The sequence below is a fragment of the Callithrix jacchus genome, chromosome 11, assembly GCF_049354715.1.
Source record: "Callithrix jacchus isolate 240 chromosome 11, calJac240_pri, whole genome shotgun sequence".
Lineage (NCBI taxonomy): Eukaryota > Metazoa > Chordata > Mammalia > Primates > Cebidae > Callithrix > Callithrix jacchus.
Window position 1 is genome coordinate 89,792,135 of NC_133512.1, and position 26,576 is coordinate 89,818,710.

Sequence of the window (26,576 nt, forward strand, 5' to 3'; positions counted from 1 at the left end):
CCAGGCCCTCATAGCTTGTGGGTGCCTGTGCTTTGCCCAGCTCATCTGCGTGTATCCTCCTGCTGAATCCTTGCTTCACCCTCCTGAGAGTGAAAAGGCCGGTTTTGCTCAGAGCAGGACGTGCTCACTCTGACCTGGCCAGCTATGGCTGAGGCAGGGATTAGGATTTTCTGAGAAGCAGCTACCCAATCAATCTTTGTATATTTGTTTCTATTGGTAATACATATGAAAAAATCCAAGAGCTATCGTATTTTCTAAAAACCACATAAGTACTACTTTAAATGGCATTATCGCCACCCACAAAACAGTGGAAGGCCGCCCAGAGCTTGGAAGTCAGGGTTGGAGCCACTGCTGCTCCTGATGGAAGGGAGGCTTCTCTGGAGATCCTGCTCCGGCGGGTGTTTCTTCAGGGGGCTTGAGCTGAGCTGAAGGTGGAGAACCTGCTTCAAGCATGAAGGAAAGACTCATCTAGAAACTGTCTACTGAAGAGCATGAACTGTTTTAAATTTTAGTGGCAGTGAACATAGAAACACCATCTAGATGGACATAAATAATAATTTCTAGGAAAAATAAGCTCCAGCGTCCATTTCATTGCTGAAGGGGAATTTCATGATAGTGGAATTTTACTCTCCTTTCCATACCTTCCCACTCTAGAAGGGACTGGGTGAGAGAGACCCAGGGTGCTGATGCGCCTTCTTCAAGATCTCAAACTGAGTTTTAATGAGGGGAGGGAGGTTCTTCTGGCTCTGTGTCAGCCTCCCCCTTGGAAAGGGACGTGAAGGGCCCACTCTGTGGCCGGAAAATGCTTTCTTTTCCTGGCATTGCTGTTGTTTTGCTAAAAGAAATGACAAGTTTGAGGGGGGACATCCCTGGATTTAAAAATCATTGTGTTGCCTTGGGAAAGCTCATGAAATCGCAGTGTTTCCTATGGTATGTGTCCTGCCCAGAACCTGTGTGTTTGGCAGAGTAGTCACTGCACTGAACAGGAAAACTTGATTTTCCAATGATAGTAACATTGGAAAATGCAAGGAGAGCAGATGGGTGTCGCTTGCAGAGTATGACTGGGCTGGCATCATGGGGAAACTGGAGAATTTCTATGCCGTTGGGGAGGCATTGGGTAACCTTCTTCCCTTGTTCTCCTTTCTGAGGTGAGTCACTTCTTTCCCTTGGGAGCTTGGGATGGGAGAAGGTCCTTACATGATGGGAAATAGCATCAGCAGCATTGGAGAAAAAGGGCCCCCTTTCTCCCTTGGGGACAGTGTGTGACCACTAGATTTTCGAGTGTCTTTAGAATGAAGATCCAGAGTTGCCCAGACCAACGTGGAGAGTGCCAGAGCATGCCGGCCCATCCCACCACCTTCAGAGCCACCCATACAAAGCAAAGGCTCAAACACAGCTTGGTCCCCACGCCCTGTGAGCCACCTGCAGATCGGGCAGGGAAGGAGCCTGAGCTGGAATTGGCACTTCTGACTCAGCCCTCGCACCTCTTTAGTTATTTATAGACTGATTCTGTTTTCGGCATGAAAAAGTAATTTAACTGTCATGGCCAACTGAGTGTCTCACCCAGGTAGCTGGGACGACTCCAAATTCATAAAACAAGGAGATGTGCTGGCTGGCAGGACAGTGTCAGCGTTAAGGGACTTCTTTTAATGTTTTCTCCCTCTTCCCACTTAAAAGCCAAAATAGCCTGAAAGTTTGAAATGACTTTTCAGCCAAGGAAGTTCTTGGAAACAGTGACAGCACCTGTGTACTGTGTGGCCTGAGATGCTGCATGGCTGTTCTCTGCTGTGGTGCTTTGGGGACCCTGAGCCTGTTGGCATAAAGGGAGCACCTCCCAGACTGCTGCAGAATGGTGAGTATCCTGATCCTGGAGCCCAAGTAATGGTTTTTTGTTTTTTTTTTGAGATGGAGCCTTGCTCTGTCACCAGGCTGGAGTGCAATGCATGATCTTGGCTCACTGCAACCCCTGCCTCCCAGGTTCATGTGATTCTCCTGCCTCAGCCTCCTGAGTAGCTGGAACTATAGGCACACACCACCATGCCCAGCTAATTTTTGTTTTTTTTAATAGAGATGGGATTTCAACATATTGGCCAGAATGGTCTTGATCTTTTGACTTCCTGATCCTCCCGCCTCAGCTTCCCAAAGTGCTGGGATTACAGGCATGAGCCACTGCACTGGCCTGTTTTTTTTCTTTGTCATTTTTTTGAGACAGAATTTCGCTTTGTCACCCAGGCTGGAATGCAGTGGTGTAATCTTGGCTCATTGCAACCTCCACCCCCTGGGTTCAAGTGATTCTCCTCCCTCAGCCTCCTTAGTAGCTGGGATTACAGGTGTCTGCCACCATGCTCAGCTAATTTTTGTACTTTTTGTAGAGATGGGGTTTTGCCATGTTGCCTATGCTGGTCTTGAACTCCTGAGCTGACACAGTTATCCTGCTTTGGAATCCCAAAGTGCTGAGATTACAGGTGGGAGCCACTGCGCCTGGCCCCAGTAATGTTTTTGTTCAGCTTGAATATTTGACTCTGAGCCCTGGGGAAGGTACGTCCTTCCCTCATCCTGTTGCAATCTCAAGTGAGTCCTTCCTCTGTGGTCAAACTGTCCTGGTAATCTGGAGTTTTACTTCCCCTATGGTCATGCCGTCCTGGTGATCTGGAGTTTTACTTCCCCTGTGGTCATGCCATCCTGGTGATCTGGAGTTTTACTTCCCCTGTGGTCATGCTATCCCAGTGATCTGGAGTTTTACTTCCCCTGTGGTCATGCCGTCCTGGTGATCTGGAGTTTTACCTCCCCTGTGGTCATGCTATCCCAGTGATCTGGAGTTTTACTTCCCCTGTGGTCATGCCGTCCTGGTGATCTGGAGTTTTACTTCCCCTGTGGTCATGCTATCCCAGTGATCTGGAGTTTTACTTCCCCTGTGGTCATGCCGTCCTGGTGATCTGGAGTTTTACCTCCCCTGTGGTCATGCTATCCCAGTGATCTGGAGTTTTACTTCCCCTGTGGTCATGCCGTCCTGGTGATCTGGAGTTTTACTTCCCCTGTGGTCACGCTATCCCAGTGATCTGGAGTTTTACTTCCCCTGTGGTCATGCCGTCCTGGTGATCTGGAGTTTTACTTCCCCTGTGGTCACCCCATCCTGGTGATCTGGAGTTTTACTTCCCCTGTGGTCACGCTATCCCAGTGATCTGGAGTTTTACTTCCCCTGTGGTCATGCCGTCCTGGTGATCTGGAGTTTTACTTCCCCTGTGGTCACGCTATCCCAGTGATCTGGAGTTTTACTTCCCCTGTGGTCATGCCGTCCCGGTGATCTGGAGTTTTGCTCCAGTCCTACCTTCTTTTAAAGGTGGAGCTTGAGCTGTGTCCTTCAGCCTCTGGGGATGTCCTGGCCCAGCTTGGCTGTGTGTGTTCTTCACTTCTGGCTTACTTGGCACCTAAGCTATGGAGCGTGGCCTTTGCTAAGTCCAGAAAGGACGCATGCTGATGTCCCTGTGTGTTCATATCCTTCTCCCACCCCGTGAAATTCGTATCATCTCTATTAATTAACTGATAGATTGATTCAGTAAGATCTGTAGGGCTCTGTTTTACAGAAACCATGGCAGTAACTGAGATAAATCCACCTTTGCCCTCTTGGAGTCTATTTTCTTGTAAGGAAGAAGCAAATTCTTAAGTAATCACAATGCAGTTGGAGAGAGCTGGGCCAGGTAGAGTCCAGGGGGCCGGAGGAACATTGCAGGGGTGCCCCGCCTGGTCAGGAATTAGGGAACCCTCTTGGAGGAAGCAAAGTGCAACTTGATACCTGAAAAATGAGTGGACTCTGGCCAGTCTGGGCAGAGAGGAAAGGTTTTTGTGCAGTGGCACGTTGGTGAAACTCTGGTATGAGCAAACCAGGATGCTTGGGATGTGTGAGGAGAGGGATGGAGGCCTGCCTGGCTGCAGTGCTGAGTCTGGAGGTGCTGTCCATGGGGCTGGCTTGGATTCTACCCTGAAGGCTGGGAACTGTGTGAGTGCACTGCAGCTCAGTAGCAATAAGGCCTTTGCATTTTGTGAAGATGATCCTGGTGGCTGGCAGAGGAGATTACAGAGGGGCAGGGTTGGGGGCAGTGAGACCAGTGAGGAGGTGGAACAGGGCCCAGGCAGTGGGTGGTGGGGCTGAGGCAGAGTCAGACCCTCTTAAGAGATGTCCAGGAAGGAACTGAGTGAGACTTGCGAGCTGCAGGGAGTTAGGTACAGGGTCACGTCTGGACTTCCCCGTGTGTGACCCATCCTGTCAGCCCACAGTGCAGCTGTGGTGGGCGGTGACAGGTGCCTTGCTTGGGTGCTGCCTGCACTCTGCCTCCTCCAAGGCTGTGGGCTGCTTGGCCTTGGGGGTATGTACTCCCAAAGTGAGGAGACAAATCTGTGGGGCAGCCCTCAACCATGGGACAGGAATGGGGTTAAATGCCACCACCTGTCTTCAGCGAGGACCACACTGTGGAACCAATGCTGTGCATCCTTTCTGTCCTGCTGGCCTTTGTAAAGTGGTGTGTGGATGAATCATGTGTGGCCCGCTCAAAATCAGAGTGAGGCACTGTGCTGGGGCCCAGGGCCCCCGAGTCTGGTGGTTTGGAAGGAGTCACAGGACTCACGAGTGGGTCTGCTTGGCTTCAGTTTACTAGAGACGCCTTTCCCTGGTGCGGTGGGGAGAAGAGCCTTGCCGCATGCAGGAATAGCAGGCAGGAAGCCCCATGAATGTGGCTGCCCACTTGTAAGGAGTTTTTGGCTTCATATGGAAGAGGCTGGCAGATTGTTGGAGTGGCATGTTATTGGAGGGTTTTCATTAATTTTTTAAAATTTAAATTATGTGTTTCTTTTAGAGACAGGGTGGTCTCTACCTCCTGGGCTCAAGTGATCCTTCTGCCTCAGCCTTCCAAAGCCCTGGGATTACAGGTGTGAGCCACTGTGCTGGCTGGAATGATTCACTTTTGATTATAGGAGAGAGGAGAATGAATTAGAAGGGAAATAGCTTAAAGCTATGGAGGCCTTTGAGACAAGAGATGGCCAGGCAACCAGGGCTTGGGGGAGAGGGCCAGAGGGACTTCTAGGAGGTGGCATCACCAGTATGTCCCTGGATATCATGGTAGGTGGGGAGGGGAGCAGTGAAATGGGCTTAGCCTTGGAGTATCAAGTATGAAATGTTTGTGTGATAGAGGTCACAACATCCAGGAAGACTGGACTATGCAGGTTGGAACTCTTGGAAAAGGTTTTGAAATGTATTTAGGAATCATCCCTGACTAAAGTCATGGCTATAGAGAGATGACCCAGACAGAGGATGAAATGTGGGTGGCGTTGAGAGTGAAAGTTTGGTAGACGCTGGTATTTCAGTGGTATGTGGGTGAAAACAGGCAGAGGAAAGGAACTGGGAGGGGAGGTTGGAAAGTGGTTAGGGAGACAGGAGGAGAGCCAGGAACGAGGGATCGAGAGGCTGATGGTGAGTCCTGGCTTGCATAACAGGCGATTGAGAAAGGCGAACAGGAAATGAAGTGGAAGAAGCCCCTTGGACCTATGCCCGCTGGGAGCAGTGGGTGATGCAGCTGAATTGAGTGGCTGGGAAACTGCTCTGTAAGGTTCTTCCTGATGTCGAGATGCTGGGTGTAAACATTACACTGGCTGGGAGGGAAGCGTCAGCTGGGGTGCGTGGCCACTGTGTGCTCGGGCTGCCCTTCTCTCTCTGTGTCCCGGTTCACCTTGCCATATTGCCATCTGCCTGCTCTTTCCTGATCACCGTCTTTCACAAATTATTTAGTCAAGCAAGAGTACTGTGGAAATAAAGTAAGAGTGGTCATGGAATTCTTTTCTTCAGATGATTTTCTCTCCTGTGACTCAGCAGAGGACTCACAATGACACACCTGAGAGAGAGCAGGTCCAGGGCACCAAACCAGACACGTGCCAGTGACTTTGAGGCAGGTGGATGGTGATTGTTTTGGGGGAAGTCAGCCATGGCTGTTATATCTGCGAGGTGTTTTCCTGCTTTTGTTTTACCGTTAACCAAATGGATGGGGCGGATTCATCCGCTTATGTTTTCATCACGTAAGTATTTTCTGAATGATCTCATTTGCTTTAAGTAAGGAAAAAGCAAAGTCAAGTAAACGTACATGTTGCTGGGTGATGTGTCTGGAAAGTAGTCATCCTTCTTTCTTTTGTTTCTCTTTGACTCACCCGTGAGCCTTTGGGGCACTGAGGAGGAGGTGGGATTGCTGCACACATGGATTCTTTTTGCCAGTGGGAGGCATCGTTGTAACCTGGGATTCGGGGATGTGTCGTGTCTCACAGGGACACCTAAGTGGACACAGCTGAGATAGTTCTCTTTGTGGACCACAGAGGTTTAACTAAATCACAAACACCTGAGGAACACCCCTGCCAGGCCCACACTTGTTCAGGGACTGGGCAGCCCACTTCCTTCTGAGGAATGCCCCTTGCTGCCATCCTGGGGTCATCTCTATATGGCCGTGCATTCTCCTGCCCTTCCTCCCTCCAGCCTCTCCCCTTCGTGGCCGTCCCTCCTCATTGATAGACGAGGAGAATGTACTGCTGTGTTTTCAAGAGCTATCCACAAACAGCCAGAGGTACACCAGGTATACCTGCAGTGAGGTCCGAACACCCTCAGTGGACAAAGGAGAAAGATTAGGGCCACCTGAATAACCCTTCTGGGTCAGTCGTGGGCGAAACAGCGAGCTGTTAATGATCGCAGCTTGTAGGCTTCTATCCCCATCTTTCCATGCAAGTGGTGTTGATGCAGAGTGCTGGGCGCTTTAAAGCTGAGACCGACAGGCCGGGCGCGGTGGCTCAAGCCTGTAATCCCAGCACTTTGGGAGGCTGAGGCGGGTGGATCACGAGGTCAAGAGATCAAGACCATCCTGGTCAACAAGGTGAAACCCCGTCTCTACTAAAAATACAAAAATTAGCTGGGCATGGTGGTGCGCGCCTATAGTCCCAGCTACTCGGGAGGCTGAGGCAGGAAAATTGCTTGAACCCAGAAGGCGGAGGTTATGTTGAGCCGAGATTGTGCCATTGCACTCCAGCCTGGGTAACAACAGCAAAACTCCGTCTCAAAGAAAACAAAAAAGCTGAGACAGACCTGTGCAGTCATTGTGGGTGGATAAAGCCTGTCGTGAGAGGGCATCTAAATCACACCCTTTAAAATCTCAACCTAGTATATCAGTGGCTTTTTACTGAGCTTTGAATAAAGCAAAACTTGTACAATTTTTCATAATGGGTTAAAAAGATGTTAACACATTCCTTGAAGAAAATTTGCAATACGGATAAGCAGAAAAGGAAGAAAATAAAAGGCCGATACGTTCCCACTGCCCAGCACAAATGACCGCGGGTAAGCTTCGGGGCTGCCTTTTCCATCTGCCACATTTACATCTTGTTTTTTAAAACGTAATATAGCATAAACCTATTACTATGTTAAGAAATATTAACCTATAGCATTCCGATGGCTTTATATATTCCATCACATGGCTATCTCTCTCTTTCTCTGTCTGTAATAAACTATTTTTCAGAAGAGTTTTAGATTTACAGAACAACTGAAAGTAGAACAGAGAGTTCTCATATCTTCACATCCAGTTTCCCAATTAACTTCCTACATTAGTACAGAGTTTGTTGTAATTAAGGAACCAATAATGGATATGTGACTGTTAACTAAATTCCACATTTTATTTAGATTTCCTTAGTTTTTACCTAATGAAGTAATTTCCTCTGTCCTAGGATTCATGGTCATTTCTCCTGGGGCTCCTCTTGGCTGTGTCATTTTCTCAGGCTTTCCTTGCTTTTGATGACCCTGACAGTTGTGAGGAGGCCTGGTCATGTCTGTAGAATGTCCCTTGGCTTGTATTTATCTGATGCTTTTGAGTTCTGGGGAGGAAGACGGGGGTGAAGCGCCTTCTCATCACATCGGCTCAGTATGTGTGATCACTGTGGCTGCTGGCCGACAGTGTAAACCCACACTTGTGAGTGAGGCGCCATGCTCTGCTTCCTTGAGGGCAGAGAATAGACAGAAATTGTTTGGAATTCTGCATAGGAGATTTGCCTCTTTCTTCTCGTTTATTTATTCAACGATTTATGTTATATTTTGGGCTGTAACACAATACTTTTCATTTTGTTTGCTCACAGTGTTCCCGCTTTGGCCACTGGGAGCCTGTTCCGTGGTCTCAAGCAAACTGTCCCTTTGAATATGTCTATCATTATGGCTTTTTGGAAATACTTTCTTCCTTTCTGATACGACAAGAGCTTTAGGCTCATCTTGTGTGTTTCCTGTCTCAGTCTTAGAATTAGCCATTTCTCCAAGCAGCCCTAGTCCCTTTTATCTGAGAATAGTTTCAGAAATCAAGTTCTGGGCATGGCGTGTGCTCACTACTGTGGGGATGACCTTGCCTGTAGGACATGTCAGCTGACAGAGCAAGGAGATGCATGCGTGTGCATGCATGTATGTATGTGTGTGTGTCACTGCATGTGAGATCTGGGAATATACACATATTTATAAATATTTCTATCTGTCACCATCTGTGTCTATCCTAAGCTAACCATGAGCTCTTATTCACGTCTCCAACTCTGGGCTCTCACCATGTGGATCATTCCAGCCATTGCCTCCTGCTTATCTGTAACCTCTACTCCAACAGGGAGAACCTGCTCCCACCACCTGCCAGCCACTAGCCTCACTGTTCAGTTGGCATGCATGTGTGGCAGAGTCAGTTGGTACCTAGCTGGCACCTCTTGGGAAACGGCTTTATCAGCTAGAACACGGTGCTTACAGATAGTGTCTTTTGCTTTCAGTTTTACAGGTTCTGCTCATTTCCAGAGCTGTGTAAGTTAGCACTTCTGCTGCCCTGTCAGTGTCAGTGGGGGATTCACACGTTAGTGATGCCACAGGATTCTGTCATCACCGTCTGTGTGGCATTCCATCCTGGGATCTGCAGTCTCCTTCATTTTTTCGGTTAAACTTGCATAGATTAAGGTTCCTCTTTGTGCTATAAAGTTCAGTGGGCTTTGATAAATGCATGTCATTTATCCACCATTACAATAACATATAGAACAGCCTCACTGCCCTAAAAAATCCTGTTTCACATATCACATCTCCCTTTCCTCCCTGAATTCTTGGCAACTGCTGATCTTTTCACTGACTCTATAGGCTTGCCTTTTCCAGAATTTTCAGACTGGATGCTTTCTCTTAGCAGTGTGCATGTGGGAACCCCAGCTTCTTTCTGGGGTTCTGTGAGAACAGCCCATTTGTACCCAAGGAGCTGTGAACAACATGCTCCTCCCACCATGCCTCTCACTGATGCCCAGGGGTGTGCTGGGACATGACGCTTTGCTGGAAACATGGGTGAGGCTGATGTGTGCGATTACGTGAGAGGCAAAGCTGTGCGGCCAGGGTTGCTGGGAGAAGTTTGCATTTTCCAAGCAGGGCACAGGGCATGTCTACAGAGGCAGGTCTGGGGGAGATGGCGCCAGGCCCAGGCCTGTGTGGATGGCCTCCTTTCTCATGTTAGGATCCTCATTCTTTATCCTACAAGTTGTGCATGGTTCAGGAGAACTGGAAGGGAAAAGCCCCTCTGTGAACTGCGGATTCTCCCTTTCAATTTCTACACAGGCTGATGTGATATGCGCATTCGTATTTCAATAGACAGTCTCTGTCCTATCAACTTAAATAACATCACAGACCACACTGTGCTTTTGAGGTCTTGTCCCAGGACCCAGGATGGGGGTAAACCTTGAAGTGCAACTAGCATTGCGTAGCCACCCTGACCACACCAGCACATCCAGCTGCCTCTTGGTGTTGTGAGGTGAGGAGGGAAAGGAAAAGGAAAGAACATCCAGAGGAGGTTTCGCCGCCATCTTATCTCAGAGGTGCAGGGTCAAACGTGCCAGAAAATTCCACTTTGCGTTTCTTGTCATCAACTCCTGACCAACTTTCAACAGTTTGACTTGAGAAAAATAAATTCAAAATCACCTATCAATAGTGGTTCTATTACTCAAGGAAGGTTCTTTGCCAACCCCGTGTGACCCCACGTGGGTGGAAGGAATCTGTGGGAGGTTGGGAAGTAAGTACATTTCTTTGGCTTCCTGGGTGACAGCTCTTCCGCTGCTGGGGACACAGCACATGTAATTTCTCAGCGAGTGGCTCTGAGAAGAATCTACCTTTATCTTGTTTGGTTATTTTTTATATTCAAATCTGACCTACTCACAATTTTTCTCTTTCTCCTCAGTTTTTAAACACCATAGCTATTTCTCTTACATGGAATTATAGTATTTTTTTTTATCAAATGGGAGAATTTCTGATATCTGTGAATTATTTTGTGATTACAATATGAAAATAAAAGAGAATAGGGGTTAGGAATAGAAGAGGGAGTTAAAAAGGATGCAAAGAAGGGCAGAATCCTTTTAAGAAGTGAAATTGTGGAAAAGATAAAACTGAAGAGAGTGAGATAGCCTTAGCCTGGACTCTGCAGGGGGAGAGACAGAGATGGACAGAGCGAGAGAGTGAACACACATACTTAGCACAAATGAGGTTTTCATGGGGTGGGAATTTGAGAAAGCAGTCATTAATTCACTCACTTCTTCAGCGGTGGTCTATTGAGCACCTGCCATGGGCACCATGGGCTGAGTTGCTGAAATAAAGTTTCGTCAGAGCATCCTGGACTTCTGAGTTGTTCTGTCGCTGAGGCACCCCCAGGACCCAAGAGGGAGAAGCCAAGGATGCTGAGTCTTAAAGTTGAAAGCATGCTAAATAGTCCCTGATAGAACCAGGCCCAGGGAAATGTGCCCCTGCACAGCAGGAAACAGGTTTACAGGCGTGGCCTTGAGATCTGGGGAGTGCGGGCTGTGAGGTGTCTCTCTCAGCGTCTCCACCGATCAAAGATCTGCAACATTGTTGGCTCCTTGGCAGCTCTGGAAACGCAGCTGTGGTTCCGTGCGCCTGTGGTTCTCTACGCCTGCGGGTCCGTGCGCCTGTCCTTCTCTACCGAGAGAATGGCTTTTTAAGGTTGACTTATGTCTCGCCCTCTATCACCGTGCTCTCCTCGGAGCCTGGCCTCAAGTGCACATTTGAGGGCTGTGAGCACCCTTGAGCTGGTGCTTGCTGGGTTGAATGACTATCCAAGATGCTTGGAATTGTTGACAGCCCCTCAGGCGCGGACAGAGCACTGCAGGTCACCGTCCCTCTGTGTGCACACCAGCTCTCTGTGTGGCTTCAAGCCAGCGCCCTGTGTGGACAGAGGACAGGCCCCGCTGCCCTGGTCCACCTGCCTGCGGGCGCTGGTGGACGTGTGGTTTCTTCCCCAGCGTGTTGTCGGCAGAGCCCATGACAGAGATGGAAATGAGGCCGGGGGCCGCCAGTCAGAGGAGACAGGCTTTGAGGTAACTCCACGCACCTGTGTCATTCCGATCCTGGATCCTACGCTTTGGCTCTGTGCCACCTTGATCTTTAACTTGGGTTTCCAGAAAGAAGAAATGGGGACTGCATACCAAGTCCCAGTGTGGCCTCAATGGCAGACTTGCCGCCAGGATGCTGAACTCTTTCCTGCGGGGCGGGCGAATGGCTTGGTGAGGCCTTAGATGTGCTGCCTGAGACGCCCCGCCAGCCCTGTCTGCAGCGGTAGAGGGGTCTCCAGCTCCAGCTCCGGATTGCACAGCAGGGAGCAGGGAGCACTCTTGCAATGCTGTGACTGATGGACCAGCAAGGAAAGGAAGCGAAGCGTGCATTTGGTGCCACGTTTCACCAAGAACCCTGTGAGCCACAGCCCCGTCTGCTGGTCCCAGCTGGGTGGAGGCCGCATGTGGAGCCTGTCTCTTCAACAGCAGCTCATCCTCCTGCTCTCTCTCCCTCCACGGCCCTCCTTCTCCCTCCCCTTCTTATCTTTAGAAACCACCCACCTCCACCTGCATCAGCTTCCACCTCTGAAGAGATCTTGCAATCCTACCCCGTGAGTTCAGCTTCCTTCCTGCTGAAGCCCCTTCCTGAGTGAACCGCATTGCCCGGACACCCATAGGGACAGAGCTGCTTTTGAACCTGCTCCTCACCAGCTCCCTGCAGGCTGCCTTCACCACACCCTTGGAGCAGGGCAGATCCTTCCTTCTCTCAGTTGCTGAGTCACAGCCACACCCTTGCCCTGACCCTGACTTCCCCTGTTCCTCCTTCATCATCCTGGCCCTGATGATCCATCCATCCTCCTCACTCCTGACTCCCCTTATTCTGATCAGCTCTGACAGGTGTGTTGCCAGATACACCTCCTCAGATGTCCCCTCACTGCTCGACAGCCTGCGGGAGCCCTTGCTGACTGCTTCAGTTCACGGTCCTGCCCACCATCGAAAGCCTTCAGATGACCCCAGTGTCGTCTCCTGCTGTCTGCCCACTGTGGGACTGTCCCCTGGACGGTTCTCACTGATCTCTGTGTGTGTGTGTGTGTGTGTGTGTGTGTGGTCTCCTGCTCCCTGTGGGGCTGTCCCTGGATGGTCCTTACTGACCTCTGTGTGTGTGTGTGTGTGTGTGTGTGTGTGTGTGTGTGTGGTCTCCTGCCCCTGTGGCGCTATCCCTGGATGGTCCTCACTGACCTCCGTGTTTGTGTGTGGTCTCCTGCCCTCTGTAGCACTGTCCCTGGATGGTGTTCACTGACCTCTGTGTGTGAGTGTGTGTGTGTGCGCACACGTCTGTGTGTGTGGTCTCCTGCCCCTGTGGCGCTATCCCTGGATGGTCCTCACTGACCTCCGTGTTTGTATGTGGTCTCCTGCCCTCTGTAGCACTGTCCCTGGATGGTGTTCACTGACCTCTGTGTGTGAGTGTGTGTGTGGTCTCCTGCTCCCTGTGGGGCTATCCCTGGATGGTCCTCACTGACCTCCGTGTTTGTGTGTGGTCTCCTGCCCTCTGTAGCACTGTCCCTGGATGGTGTTCACTGACCTCTGTGTGTGTGTGTGTGTGTGTGCGCACACGTCTGTGTGTGTGGTCTCCTGCTCCCTGTGGGGCTATCCCTGGATGGTCCTCACTGACCTCCGTGTGTGTGTGCACGCGTGTGTGTGTGTGGTCTCCTGTTCCCTGTGGGGCTGTCCCTGGATGGTCCTCACTGACCTCTGTGTGTGTGTGTGTGTGTGTGTGTGTGTGTGTGTGGTCTCCTGCCCACTGTGGCGCTGTCCCTGGATGGTGCTCACTGACCTCTGTGTGTGTGTGTGTGTGTGTATGTGGTCTCCTGCCCCCTGTGGTACTATCCCTGGATGGTGCTCACTGACCTCCGTGTGTGTATGTGTGTGTGTGTGTGTGTGTGTGTGTCTCCTGCCCACTGTGGCGCTGTCCCTGGATGGTGCTCACTGACCTCTGTGTGTGTGTGCGTGTGTGTGTGTGTATGTGGTCTCCTGCCCCCTGTGGTACTATCCCTGGATGGTGCTCACTGACCTCTGTGTGTGTATGTGTGTGTGTGTGTGTGTGTGTGTGTGTGTGTGTGGTCTCCTGCCCACTGTGGCGCTGTCCCTGGATGGTGCTCACTGACCTCTGTATGTGTGTGTGTGTGTGTGTGTGTGTGTGTGTGTGTGTGTGGTCTGCCCACTTTGGCACTGTCCCTGGATGGTCCTTACTGACCTCCGTGTGTGTGTGCGTGTGGGGGGGTCTCCTGCTCACTGTGGGGCTGTCCCCTGGACGGTGCTCACTTACCTCTCTGTGTGTGGTCCTTGCCCCACATCCAGTCCCTGTGTCTTGCGGATTCCTCCTGGATGTCTGTTCTGACCTACCCCTCTCCCTGCCTGTCCACCCTTCAAACCCCAGCTCAGAGCTCGTTCCACCCTGGTAACCTCCTGATTTTCCTCGGCTGACCGTACTGGGGCCTCTCTAGTCAGGTTGGAGTCCCTGGTATCGGCCAGCAATCGAACCACCCTGAACACAGAGCGGTGTCCTTCATGATTGAGGTGGCTGCTTCAGGCTGGGCTGGCCCGAGTATCTCTGCCCATGCATCTGTCGTCCTGCTCTTGTGACCATTGGGCTGGCCAGGTGCATCTTTCCCATGGTGATGGTGGAGGGGCAGGGTGGTGAGGAGACACCAGGCCTCCAGAGGCCCTCATGTCCGCCTGGTTGTGTCACAGTGAGCCGGAGGCCAAGCCTGGGTGGAAGGGGGCCAGGAGAGGATTGAGGCCGTTTGAGCCAGTGGCCACACTCTTCCATGGCTGTCACCGTCATCATAGTACCACCTTGGTGGCCAGTAGTTCACTGTTCATGGAGCTCCTGTAGGCCTCAGGCCTGTGGGGGCTCCCATTCAAGGAGAAGACGGATGATAAGCAAAATAAATGAAGTGTGGGCGTTAGATGCAGTAGGTGCCAGGCGAGTGGGGGCCTGGGTCGGTTGCTGTCTCATGCGCTTGGCTCAGGAAGCCTCTGAAGCGCTTTGCTCTACACAATTCCCACCACACCTGTGTGGCCAGTCACTCACATCATTCTACTGAAGGATGACAAAGCTGGGCACAAACCTGGGTTCCATCAGCAGTCTCACTGTAGAGCCCTCAGCCTTGACCATGTTCTTCACGATTGCTGCCAGTGGTGGCCTTGCGTGCACCTGGCACCTCTGGGGAGAGGGAACTTCCTCGTGTGTGCCCCGCTTTCCTGCATGCTCCTAATGGCCTACCTGCTGCACTGGAGTCATCCAAAGCTGCAGCCTCCCATGGAACCTCTGCTTTCTCTGTGCTTCCCCCAGAACTTGCCCTCTCCAAGCTGTATGATGGCTCAGCACCAGCCTCCTGTGCCCCACACCAGAGCACATCCCAAGCCCTGTGGAAATTTTAGTTCTTTGCCTTCCTGGCCCTCTGCATCCCTGATATGGTCCCTGGGCCGCTGCATGTGAGGACGTGGGCGGGCTCTGTGCTTCCTGCTGTACCTGTGTGGCGTCTGACCCACAGTAGCTGCCCAGCGGTGCTCAGTGTGTTGTGAACAGAGGTCGCTCTGGATTACTGGATGCCTGCTTATGGCAGGCACTATTTGGGCTCATGTTATTTGGCATCACATTGAATCCCTTAAGGACATGAGGTGCATGCTCGGGCCACCACCCCACCAGCTCCTCCATTCCCTCCTACTTCATTCTCCTTTTCTTCCTCTTCCTCTCCTTTTTCCTTCTTCTCCCCGTCCAGAGAAGAATGAAGTCCTCTAAGCCAAAAGGCAGAGGCAGAAATGCATGCTTTCAGATTAAATGTGTCTTTGTGTTACAGCTCAGGACTTTTTCTTTATTGTGATTTAACTTTAGGAGACTGTTGACAGCCCTTTGTTAATTTTTCTCTGGTCATGAAAGGGGGACTTGGACATAGCATATTGTACACAATTAGATGTCACCTTTCTAGAGAAAGAATGGCTTGGGAACCAGCCAGTAGAGATAATTCTGCACGTTCATGGAGCACACACACAGCTGCACGTGGAACGCAAAGCTTTTACTCCGTCTTGGTGGTTCTGGAGGTGGATTAAATTACATTACAGATCCTAAAACATGGCCTTGCCTAGAGGCTTCATTTTGCTAGAAGTGTCCCATGGGCTTATATTATTTTATTTTCTTTATATATTTTTTGACTAATGATGGTTCAGACTTATTCCTCAGTGATACAGTGTGGAAAAAAGAGGCATGTCCCTGAGTGATTTATGATGTGATGTTAATTCTACCTGCATCAGAGTTCATGTTTTGTTATAGCCCTAGATTCTCCTGGCGACCCTATAGGGTAAGGAGGGGAACATATTTTATCTTTTAACAAGTTAAGAAGCTGAGGTTTTGAGGTGCACTCATATTCTGTTGGTGATGGGGCAATTTGGAAATATATTTTGAAAATCTTCCATAAATACCTTTAAAATATCTAGAATTCGGTTCTTGGGAATTTATCCTAAGAGGAAACAATCAGAGATATCTCTAAGGATTTACAATTAAGATTGCAATTGCAGTATTATTTTTAGTGGGGACTGTTAGAAACAATGTAAAGTTTCTTCAAGAGCGAGTTGGTTAGTGAGATGATGTGCATGTGTAGAAATAGTAAGCAGTGGGGAGAGATCCAAGATGGCCGATTAGCAGCAGCTCAGGATTGTAGCTCCCAGTGAAGGCGCAGAGAGTGAGTGGACGCCACACTTCCAGACGAATTTTTGTTGCCCACAGACCAGGAGATTCCCAGCAGAGGAGCCCTACACGTCACCAGCATGACTCTTTTGGCTGGCGCGGCTGTTCTCAGTGCGGAGTGTATGGGATTGGGTGCCCTTTTAGTTGGCATTTGGAGCTCTGAGAAGGCAGAGTCACCCATTCAGCTGATAGAAGGGGGGACTGAAGCAGGGAGCCAGACTGGGAGACTCCCGGGCAGAGGAGTGCCACGAATCTCCACACTGCTGTTTCAGCACAGCGCCCCCACAAAAAACAGCAATTGGAAGCACTGAGGATTGAGAGTTTCACAGCAAGCACAGCTGAACCCAGGAAGATCCAGCTCTGTGGGGGAGGGGCGTCCACCGAAGGAAAACTAAGAAACAGAAAAAACTTCATCACCAACAAGCTGGATGTCCACTCAGAGACCCAATCTGAAAGTCAGCAATTACAAAGATACCAGGTGGGTAAATCCACAAAGATAGGAAGAAACCAGTGCAAAAAGGCTGAAAATACTCAAAATCAGAATGTCTCTCCTGATTTCAGCTCCTCATCAGCAATGGAACAAGGCCTGATGGAGAATGAGTGTGATGAATAGACAGAATCAGGCTTCAGAAGGTATATAATAAGAAACTTCTGTTAGCTAAAAGAACATGTTCTAACCCAATGTAAAGAAACTAAGAACCTTGAAAAAAGGTTTGACAAAATGCTAATGAGAAAAGACAATTTAGAGAGGAATATAAGTGAATTAATAGAGCTGAGAAACACAATATGAGAACTTTGCAAAGTATGCACAGGTTTTAACAGTCAAATTGATCAAGCAGAAGAAAGGATATCAGAGGTCGAAGACCAACTTAATGAAATAAAACAAGAAGACAAGGTTAGAGAAAAGGCTAAAAAGGAATGAGCAAAGTCTCCAAGAAATATGGGACTATGTGAAAAGACCTAATCTACGTTTGATAGGTGTACCTGAATGTGACAAAGAGAATGAATCCAAGCTGGAAAATATTCTTCAGGATACTATCCAGGAAAACTTCCCAACCTAGCAAGGCAGGACAATACTCAACTCCAGTTAATACAGAGAACACCACAAAGATATTCCTCAAGAAGAGCAACCCCAAGGCACATAATTGTTAGATTCACCATGGTTGAAATGAAGGAGAAAATACTAAGGGCAGCCAGAGAGAAAGGTCAGGTTACCCACAAAGGGAAACCTATCTATCAGACTCACAGCAGATCTCTCAGCAGAAACCCTACAAGCCAGAAGAGAGTGGGGGCCAATATTCAACATCCTTAAAGAAAAGAACTTGCAACCCAGAATTTCATATCCAGTCAAACTCAGCTTCATAAGTGAAGGAAAAATAAAATCCTTTGCAAACAAGCAAGTACTCAGAGATTTCATCACCACCAGGCCTGCTTTACAAGAGCTTCTGAAAGAAACATTACACATAGGAAGGAACAACTAGTATCAGCCATTCCAAAAACATACCAAAAGGTAAAAGCATCACCATAATGAAGAATCTACATCAACTCATGGGCAAAACAGCCAGCCAGCATTAAATGGCAGTATTAAACTCACAGATATCAATATTAATCCTAAATTGAAATGGACTAAATGACCCAGTCAAAAGACACAGACAGGCAAATTGGATAAAAAACCAAAACCCATTGGTATGCTGCATCCAGACCCATCTCACATGCAAGGATACACAAAGACCCAAAACAAAGGGATGGAGGAAGATTTACCAACCAAATGGAGAGAGAGAAAAAAAAAGCAGGAGTTGCAATTCTTGTCTCTGATAAAATAGACTTTAAAGCAACAAAGACCAAAAGAGACAAAGAAGGACATTACATAATGGTAAAAGGATCAATGCAACAAGAAGAGCTAACGATCCTAAATATATACGTACCCAATACAGGAGCACCCAGATACATAAGGCAAGTTCTTAATGACTTACAAAGAGACTTAGACTCCCACATAATAATAGTGGGAGATTTTAACACCCCACTGTCAATATTAGACAGATCAACGAGATAGAAAATTAACAAGGCTATCCAGGACTTGAATTCAGACCTGAAATAAGTAAACTTAATAAATATTTACAGAACTCTCCACCCCAAATCCACAAAACATACATTTTTCGTATCATATCACACCTATTTTAAAAGTGATCATAAAATTGGAAGTAAATCACTCCTCAGGAATTGCACAGCATTTCACAGATTTAAATGAAATATTGTTTGGCTGCTTCTTTGTTATTTTCCTCCCTTATTCCTTCCTGTCTCCATTGTTAAGCACATTTATTGGCATAAAAGAGGTTTTTAATACCCATTTTTAGACTGCATTCTAGCCTGGGCAATAGAGCAAGATTCTTGTTCTCTCTCCCTTTTTCTCTTTCTTGCTTTTATTTTTTTCTTTCTCTCTCTTTTTCTTCCTTTCTTTTTTCTAAAAAAAAAGGAAATAGTAAGCAGTGATTGAAGTTCATGATGATGAGAAATGCTAAGGACAGGGGATGATGGTTCACAATGTGTTATAAGTAAAAAGTGCAGGTTGTAAAGTTCTGTGTACACAATAGCAGAGACATGGAGCCAGCCTAAGTGCTCCTTGGTGAGAGACTGGATAAAGAAAGTGTGGCACCTACACACCATGGAATATTATGCAACCACAGAAAGGAACCGGATCATGTCCTCTGCAGGAACATGTGTGGAGCTGGAAGCTGTTATCCTCAGCAAACTAATGCAGGAACAGAAAACCAAGCACAGCATGTTCTCACTTACAAGTGGGAGCTGAATGATGGGAACACATGGACACATGGCAGGGAACACGCAGACTGGGCACCTGTTGTGGGTGGGGGAGGGAGAGCACCAGGAAGGACCACCAATGGACGCTGGCCTTAATACCCAGGTGATGGGGTGCTCTGTGCTGCAAACCACTGTGGCACACGCTTACCCTGCACATGTACCCCAGAATGGAAAAGTAGGACAAAAACAAAAGTAAGTTGTGTGTACAGTATGATCCCGTCTTTCATACATGCAGAGAAAAATGGCTGAAAACAAAAATATTAACTTGGAATTTATCTCTGGGTAATGAAGTAAACTGGTATTATTTTATTCACTGTGATTTTCTGCATTTTCTTAATTTTCTAGGCTTTTATGATACAAATTATCTGAAACTTTTTATTCCTCGCCAAGAGCTCTTTCCATTCTCTGGGTAGAATCGTCACAGTCTGGTACTGTTATTTCCAAGTCCTCCATTCTCGTGGTGCCGGCTCTCCTTCTTCAGAGGCGCAGTAAACGGATTCCCAGCGGAAGGCAAGCTGTTCCCACGTTCAGGGTTGTCCCGTTGATCATGTCCTGGGTGGACAAATGCAGTGGTGGGGCCTCCTGAACGGGGATGCTCCGTCTGCTGAAATTGGGCGGGGCCTCTTGAACTGGGACGCTCCTTCTGCTGAAATTGGGCGGGGCCTCCTGAACTGGGACGCTCCTTCTGCTGAAATTGGGCGGGGCCTCCTGAACGGGACGCTTCGTCTGCTGAAATTGGGCGGGGCCTCCTGAACGGGGATGCTTAGTCTGCTGCAATCAGGAGGTACAGAGGCGCTGAGTTGCTTGGAGTCACTGGGCAGTGCTCTGTTTGCTTGGCTCTAGCACCAGGTGGGGAGAGAGTCTGAGGATAATTTAAAACATAAGAGATTACAAAAGACAGCTTTCCTTTCAGGAGGAAATAACTGACGATTTCCCCTCTATGGCCTCCGAAAGCGGGTTGTTGCTTCTTTGTCTGGGAAGGCACGAAAATGTCATAGTTAAAAGAGTTTTAAAATAATGAAAATAGAAAAACAGCTTCGTAAAGCTGATAAAAAGCCCATTACCGGAAGAGCTCCCTGAGTGCTCAGTGCCTCACATACGTTTGGACTCTTGAGAGGGAGGTGAGAAGATGCAGAACCCAGCTCCCAGCAGACCTGTCCCAGAGCCTCTCAAGCGCCTGTGCAAGCGCACCTTGCCTGAACCGCTGCGTGAGGAGCAGGACCCAGGAGCACCAGCGTCGCCTGGGAACTGTTGGAAGTGCAGATTCTCTGGCCTGCTGCAGACCCGGCAGGTCAGAAACTCAGGGAGTGGGCCCGGCAGCCTTGTTCTAACAGGCCCTCCAGGGGATTAAGATTGAAAACCCCTGGGCTGGATGACGTTTAACAGTTTTTGTCACGTTTTTCGACTCTAATTCCGCTGTCTACTTTGCTGCACCCCAGTGAGAGGCAGTGGATGGATGTTTTTATGGCTGGGGCGTTTGGCAAACGTCTGTAGGATTTTTCCTGGGAAGCCTGCGTGGCCATTTGGAGTAGTGAAGGTTTGGGGGATTTCTGCAGGGAAGAGTATGTTAAATTTCAACTCACATTTTTCAAATGTTTTCGAGCCCAAGCTGGTTTTGTTAAGAACCCACAGCACCTGTGCCCTGCAGCGCTGCCACCAGCTGAGCCTTGCTAATTCCCTGGGGGGCTTTTACTGTTACAGAGTTTTCAGTGGTTTTTCTTTTTTGTCCTGTGTCAATTAACCTGTACCTACAGTGGACGGTAGGAATTCCAAGCACACTGGAAATGTAACAAGCTCGAGAGGAGGATGAAAAGACATTATTTTTCAAATTCGCCTCAGACCATCCTCTCAAAGTACCAGTCCCATCCTCTGATAAAGTCTCACGTGGCATATCCAGTTGCCTGTAGCAAGTATCAGCGTTAAAAGGGGAAACTGTAGTAACAATTGGATCTAATTTGTTTTTTCATCATTGGAAGTGAAGTTTCCTCTCTCCCACATGCGAGTGGTGTTTGTGGACAGGGGCCTGAAGTAGCAGAAGGCAATATTCTTTCCTGTCTCATCACTGAAAAATAAAGTTTTCAAAATAAACCCCTTTTTTCTTTTAAGCTTGAGTGTAAGAGTTCTAAACATCAGGGCCAGGAAGCAGTTTTTGTCTTTTAAATCTTAATTAAATTACAGTGTATAATTAAATATACATCCAGTCTTAAAACTGAAGCTAATATACTGGTAAAAATTAGTTGATGTAAGATTTTCCCCACGTAATTAATTTAAACTTATATATACATATCTCTATGTATATATATATTTTTTTGAGGTGGAGTCTCACTCTGTCACCCAGGCTGGAATGCACAATCTCTGCTTACTGCAACCTCCACCTCCTGGGTTTAAGTGATTCTCCTGCTTCAGCCTCCCAAGTAGCAGGGATTACAGGCACACACCACTATGCCTGGCTGTTTTGTATTTTTTTTTAGCAGAGACTGGTCTTGAACTCCTGACCTCTAGTGATGCTCCCTCCTTGGCCTCCCAAAGTGCTGGGATTACAGGTGTGAGCCACTGGGCCTGGCTTAAAATCCTTTGTAAAAGGCTCATCATTTGTTATCTGGGGCAATGAAGAATTTGGAACCAGAAAACAAATTGTTAAGGGTTTGTTAAACTTACTTTTAATAATTTTTAATAATGTGCTGACCCAAGTTTTCAATGTAAGGGTTTGCCCTTGTTTCTCAGTGTGGTGGGCAGTCCAGGGGATGTGTCACCAGGGAGTGCAATGGAAATGCTGAATCTTCAGTTTGCCCAGGCCCAGGGAATAGGAATGCATATGTAACAAGACCCAGCTGGTTCACGTGCACATCAGTGTGTGGGAGAGGCTGTTTCCATCATGACGAGGATGGTGATGATGATGTAACTTTAATTTCCTAAGGAAGGTCTAGAGATGATAAGGCCTTTTTGTCAGAGGATGCTTTAGCAATGACTGAGAAACTCAACTGGGGTTTTCTCTCTTTCATCTGAGACTACAGCTAAATCAGTCCTGTCCTGCTAAAAAAGCTTGCTTACCTTTTAAATCATGTGTCTAAAGTACACAGGTATAGCAGGTTAGACTGAGTAATTCACGTGTGCCATGTCTCAGCAATCCTGAGCAATACATCTATTTTTCTTCACTTTATTCTCACTTTTGGTACTGTTCTTTTATGGGGCATACTACATTTTAATCCAGCCCATGAGAGTTACTGGTTGAAGTTCTCTGAGATTAGCCTGTTTCATCCCTTGGCATAGCCCGACTGCCTACACCTGCAGTATTTAATGTTCAAGGCTTTTTGTCAGATATTTTTTCAAAGCCTATCTTTAACTTTTAATCTATGAAAGCAAGATTAGAAGTGTTTCCTTAGTCCCAAAGAATGACTCAGCAAATATCCTTCTTTTGAGGGTATTATCCCTTTTCAGGAAATTGAGGACAGAAAAACCAAGAGCTGATTAAAACCAAGAGCCATTTAGAATAAATGTAGTTGAGGTGGCTGCCGTCATGTCCTTAAACTAACGAAGGAGAAACGTATAGCGCCGATAGCACGTTTTCCAAAAACGAACTCCTGTACTTTAAAACAGAAAATTCTGATAGATGTCTTGAATTTGGTACAATTTCTTATTCTTAGAAGAGTTTAAGTAAATCTGTGCAATTAGGAACCTGAAATGAAGAAGTTAATGTAAGAGGTTTTGTTTTTCGTAAAAGCAAATGACAGGACCTGATGGCTGTCCTGCTGCCCAGCTTGCTGCCGCCCTCCGGGGTGGAGTGGGCTGGTTCTTTTTCTGTGAGAAGCTGGAATCAGGAAGTGCCTTATAATTGTGGCCCCAGCTTCAGATAAGAACCGACTTCACAAAAGCCCAAGGTGTGAGGAGGACCTTGGCCTTTCCAGCCTTTGCTGAGCACACAAACATCACCGTTGTGATGGGGCAGACTGACCAGGCGTAGGGGGTGGAGGTGAATTGCAGGCGGCCAGTCGTGGTGTCCCTGGGCCCCAAGGATCCATCTTTTCAGCAAGACATGGTCACTTCTCCATGTTCCTGTGTCCCCCAGCTCCTGCTCATGTGTGACATCTGTGCCCAGTAGAGCAGGTCCAGCATGAAAGGAATGTGAGCCTTGGGCCCCTCCTCCCAGCACAGGGGACAGACTGGAGTCCACACAGGAACAGGGCCAGCAGTATGCCCAGAGGCTGTTTCTCGTGCCTGCAGGAGAAACCTTGGCCCAATATTGCCCGCACGGTCAGCTCCCATTGTTCATGGCAATTGAGTGTGCAGCAGCCAGAGACAACGTCACTCATAACTGTTTTGGGGACCTGCCTTGTAGGTCTAAGATCCAGGCCACCATGCAGTCCTCAGGATGGGGCACCCATCTTCCTGCTCTCTGGGGCATTCAGGCTGAAGTTTCCAGAATCTTCTGGGTGATTCTCTCTCCCCCAGCCACCCAGTTTGGCTGTGGACCCTTCCCTGGGAGGAATGCAGCCATGTGTGTCGACCTCCAGAAGTGGCCTGCACTGAGTGTGGCCAAGGCAAGGAAGGCATGGGTCCCCAAAACACAGGGCTGGGGCCGTGATTGAAAGCCTTAGAAATGGGGAGGATTTATTGGGGGTCTCCAGGCCCTGGATTGCCAGGTGAAGGGGCCTGAGCAATGCCCACCCCTATGTGCAGTAGGCAGGGTGGGGCTGGGTCACCTGGCCAAGGTGGGGCCGAGGCTGGACGTCACGAGATGGAGCCCCTTGCTTGGCAGCCCAGGGGAGGGGCGGGGCGAGTGCTCAGGGATGAGGGACACTGCAGGGGCTGTCGTTTGTCCCCAGGCTGCTCTGGGCTCTCAGGGAAGCAGTCAGAATCCTTTGGAGCCCTCTTCTGTTCAGGCCACACTTAGGTCCCTTGGTCAAGGGCTCTTGGCAGAGGGGTGAGCGCTGTCTGCTGCTGGCCCCCTTGCCCTCAGCCCTGTCTGCAAGTCACAGGCAGGGATGGACAGTCAGGCTGGCAGGAGCCTCCTGGGCTGCCTCGCTTTTCTCAGAGACAGATCTGGGAGGAGCCCGAAGCCTTCCTCCTCCCTCCCTTTCTCTTCCTTTTGTCTTTGAAATTGCAATCACAGCTTTCATCTGAGTCTTGGGCCACAGAAGCAAGATGCTCTCACTGCATGGCTGCCTGAGATGAGGGTCCAGGGGGCCTCTGTCCTCCCACGCCCAGCCTGGCAGGGGCAGCCCTGCTTCCGGGCTGAGGCACTTTAATCTCTCACTTTTCAGGCTCTTATTCCTAGAATAGGGGTTCTTAATGTGGAAATGGCTTTATGTTTCTTCCTGGATACCTGGCCTTGGTTTAACACAGTTTTGGTTTTGGTTGGATAGAAACGTTTAGAAAATCTCAGTGGGGTGCGGGGACTCCTTGGTCCTAGGGGTCTGTGCTGCCGATGAGGGTATGCTGAGATTGGGGAGGTTAGCTATGGCCCAGGCACTGCCCACCCACCATGGGCAGGCACTTCACTCTTACCCCCTGCAGCGGGCAGGGCACATTCCATTTACATCTGAGAATGTGAGGGAGAGGGAGGCTTTGCCAGGTGCAGGGCATTGTGTTTTCGGCAGAGGAGATGGGGTGGAGCCTGGGCACCCTGCTCTCTCTCTAGAATGTTACAAATGAGGGTGATTTTTAAAAACAGCATCTCTTCAAACACTGCTCCTTCCTTTTCTCTGATGGTGCATTCCTAGGAAAAAATGTGATTTAGCATAACCCCGGAGCCTCACGCTGTCCTAAGCTGTAGTGTTTTCTGCATGGAGAGGAGGGAAATGTGGCTTTGACGGGAGTCACATCTGGGATGGGCTCTGGCATTGAAATCCACAGTGGTGACACCGCCACTGCTGCGGTGACAACATCAGTCATCGAAGGACTGCTCTGGGCAGTAGGGACAGGTCCCTGGGGTTCGGACACGGTTGCTTTTTTTAAGGCTCTAGAGGGAGACAGGACAAAGACATGGAGTAACCGACAGTGACAGGGTCAGATGAGATGTGGGGGCTGTGAGCTCTGAAGAGAGGGGGAGGCTGGCGGGGCCCGGGAGGAAAAGGCCAGGGTGTAGATTACTGAACTCTGCTTTGTTATATTTTCTGGATTAGGAAATCTGTGTGTTCCCTGTACCAAGCCAGTGCTGGTGACAGTGGTGAAGCCTCCTGCATCCCCTTCTCAGAGGCTGTCCTGGTTCAGGTTCAGTGACTCCCTGACAGACCTGCTTCTCTGCATTTGCACAGCCGAGGGGTCCTGGCGTTCCCGTTGGTACGTGTGTTGGTGCTGTCTGGGAAGATGCTTTCTTGTTTGCAGCTGGGTCCCAGGGCCTTGGCCATTCTGGCCTCAAAGCAGGATCTTCAGTGAGCCCCGCTCAGGAAGGGCGATGAGCGAGTAGCCAGCACTCACAGGCTTCTGAAGACTCCTGTCTGTGGCTTGGAGGCAGCAGATGCTGGTGCTGAGCCTGTGGTCCAGGAGCCTCCTCTGCTCCCTCTCACTTCCTGCTCTCAGATGCAAACTCACATCAGCTGGACTTTATAGGCCTCAGTGTAAAGTGTGGCACACAATAGAAAAGGAGCTCAAGCCTCTCCTTCATTTGCAGAGTCAGTCCTCAGGCTCCACATCTGCTCGGAGCCTCTGGTCTTTGGGAGGGGCTGCCTCTCCCACCTGGCAGACCTGCTGTGGGTGGGGGCTCCTCCTTAGGGGTCCTGGAGCCCATGTCCCAACCTTGAGACCTGGAGCCTCAGCCATTCCAGCCTCAAAGACCTTCTGGGCCCCAAAGTCTCTGTGATCACACCTGTTGTTCTGCTCTGGGAGAGAATCATCGCTCAGTGATGGTCTGTGTATGGATCACAGTGCATCTCATGGCGGCTCTTCCTGGCATTCACAGCCCCGTCCCTCCAGGTGCTGCCTGTGGAGTGATGGCACAGTAGGTTCCTCCTTTCCTGTCCTCAGATCCATTTCCTGCAGCAAAGAATGAGGGCTGCAGCTGCTAGTTAGGAGCTGAGGACCATAGGCGAGGATCTGGGGGAACAGCTCGGCCAAGTCAGTGTCCTAGTGCTCCATTCCTGCCTCCACTTCCCCAGGTGCACACCACTCTCTTACCTGGGGAGCCTGGAAGAGTGGAAACACACACGCTTTGGAGGTAGGCCAGGCTTCGGGTGGGCCCCACCATTTGCCCACTGTGTGGCTGTGGGTGTCACTGATCTTTTGAGTCCTGGTTTCCCACTGGTGAAAATGGGAACAGGAACAGGTACACTGCAGGCTGTAGGAAGGATCAGAGATCATGTATGAGCAGTGCAGTTAAAGCTGTGGTGACACATGGCGTCTCTCAGAAAAGTCATGGGAGAAACATGGCAAGGTCATAGGAGTAACGCTGCAGGTCACAGGAGCATCACTGAGCAGGTCATGGGAGTAGCACTGCAGGTCACGGGAGTAACACCAAGCAGGTCAGAAGTAACAGGTCATAGGAGTAAAACTGCAAGGTCATGGGGTGACACTACACGGGTCACAGATGTAGCACTGCACAGGTCACGGGAGTAACACTGCACAGGTCATGGGTGTAACACTGCACAGGTCACGGGAGTAACACTGCATAGGTCACGGGAGTAACACTCCATAGGTCATGGGTGTAACACTGCACAGGTCACAGGAGTAA

The 26,576-nt window shown here is 49.2% G+C and overlaps 1 protein-coding gene across 12 annotated transcripts in view; it reads left to right on the forward strand.

Annotated features, from left to right (window-relative positions):
- PTPRN2 (protein tyrosine phosphatase receptor type N2) overlaps positions 1-26,576 on the forward strand; it is a 1,018,236-nt gene that overhangs the window by 62,790 nt on the left and 928,870 nt on the right. For 2 of the 12 annotated variants that reach the window (XM_078343306.1, XM_078343308.1), the window contains exon 1: positions 5,419-25,189. The exons of the other annotated variants lie outside the window; for them this stretch is intronic. The gene's annotated coding sequence lies outside the window, so the exon portion shown is untranslated. Of the gene's footprint in view, positions 1-5,418; positions 25,190-26,576 lie in introns of those variants that run through there. 12 annotated transcript variants of the gene reach the window in all.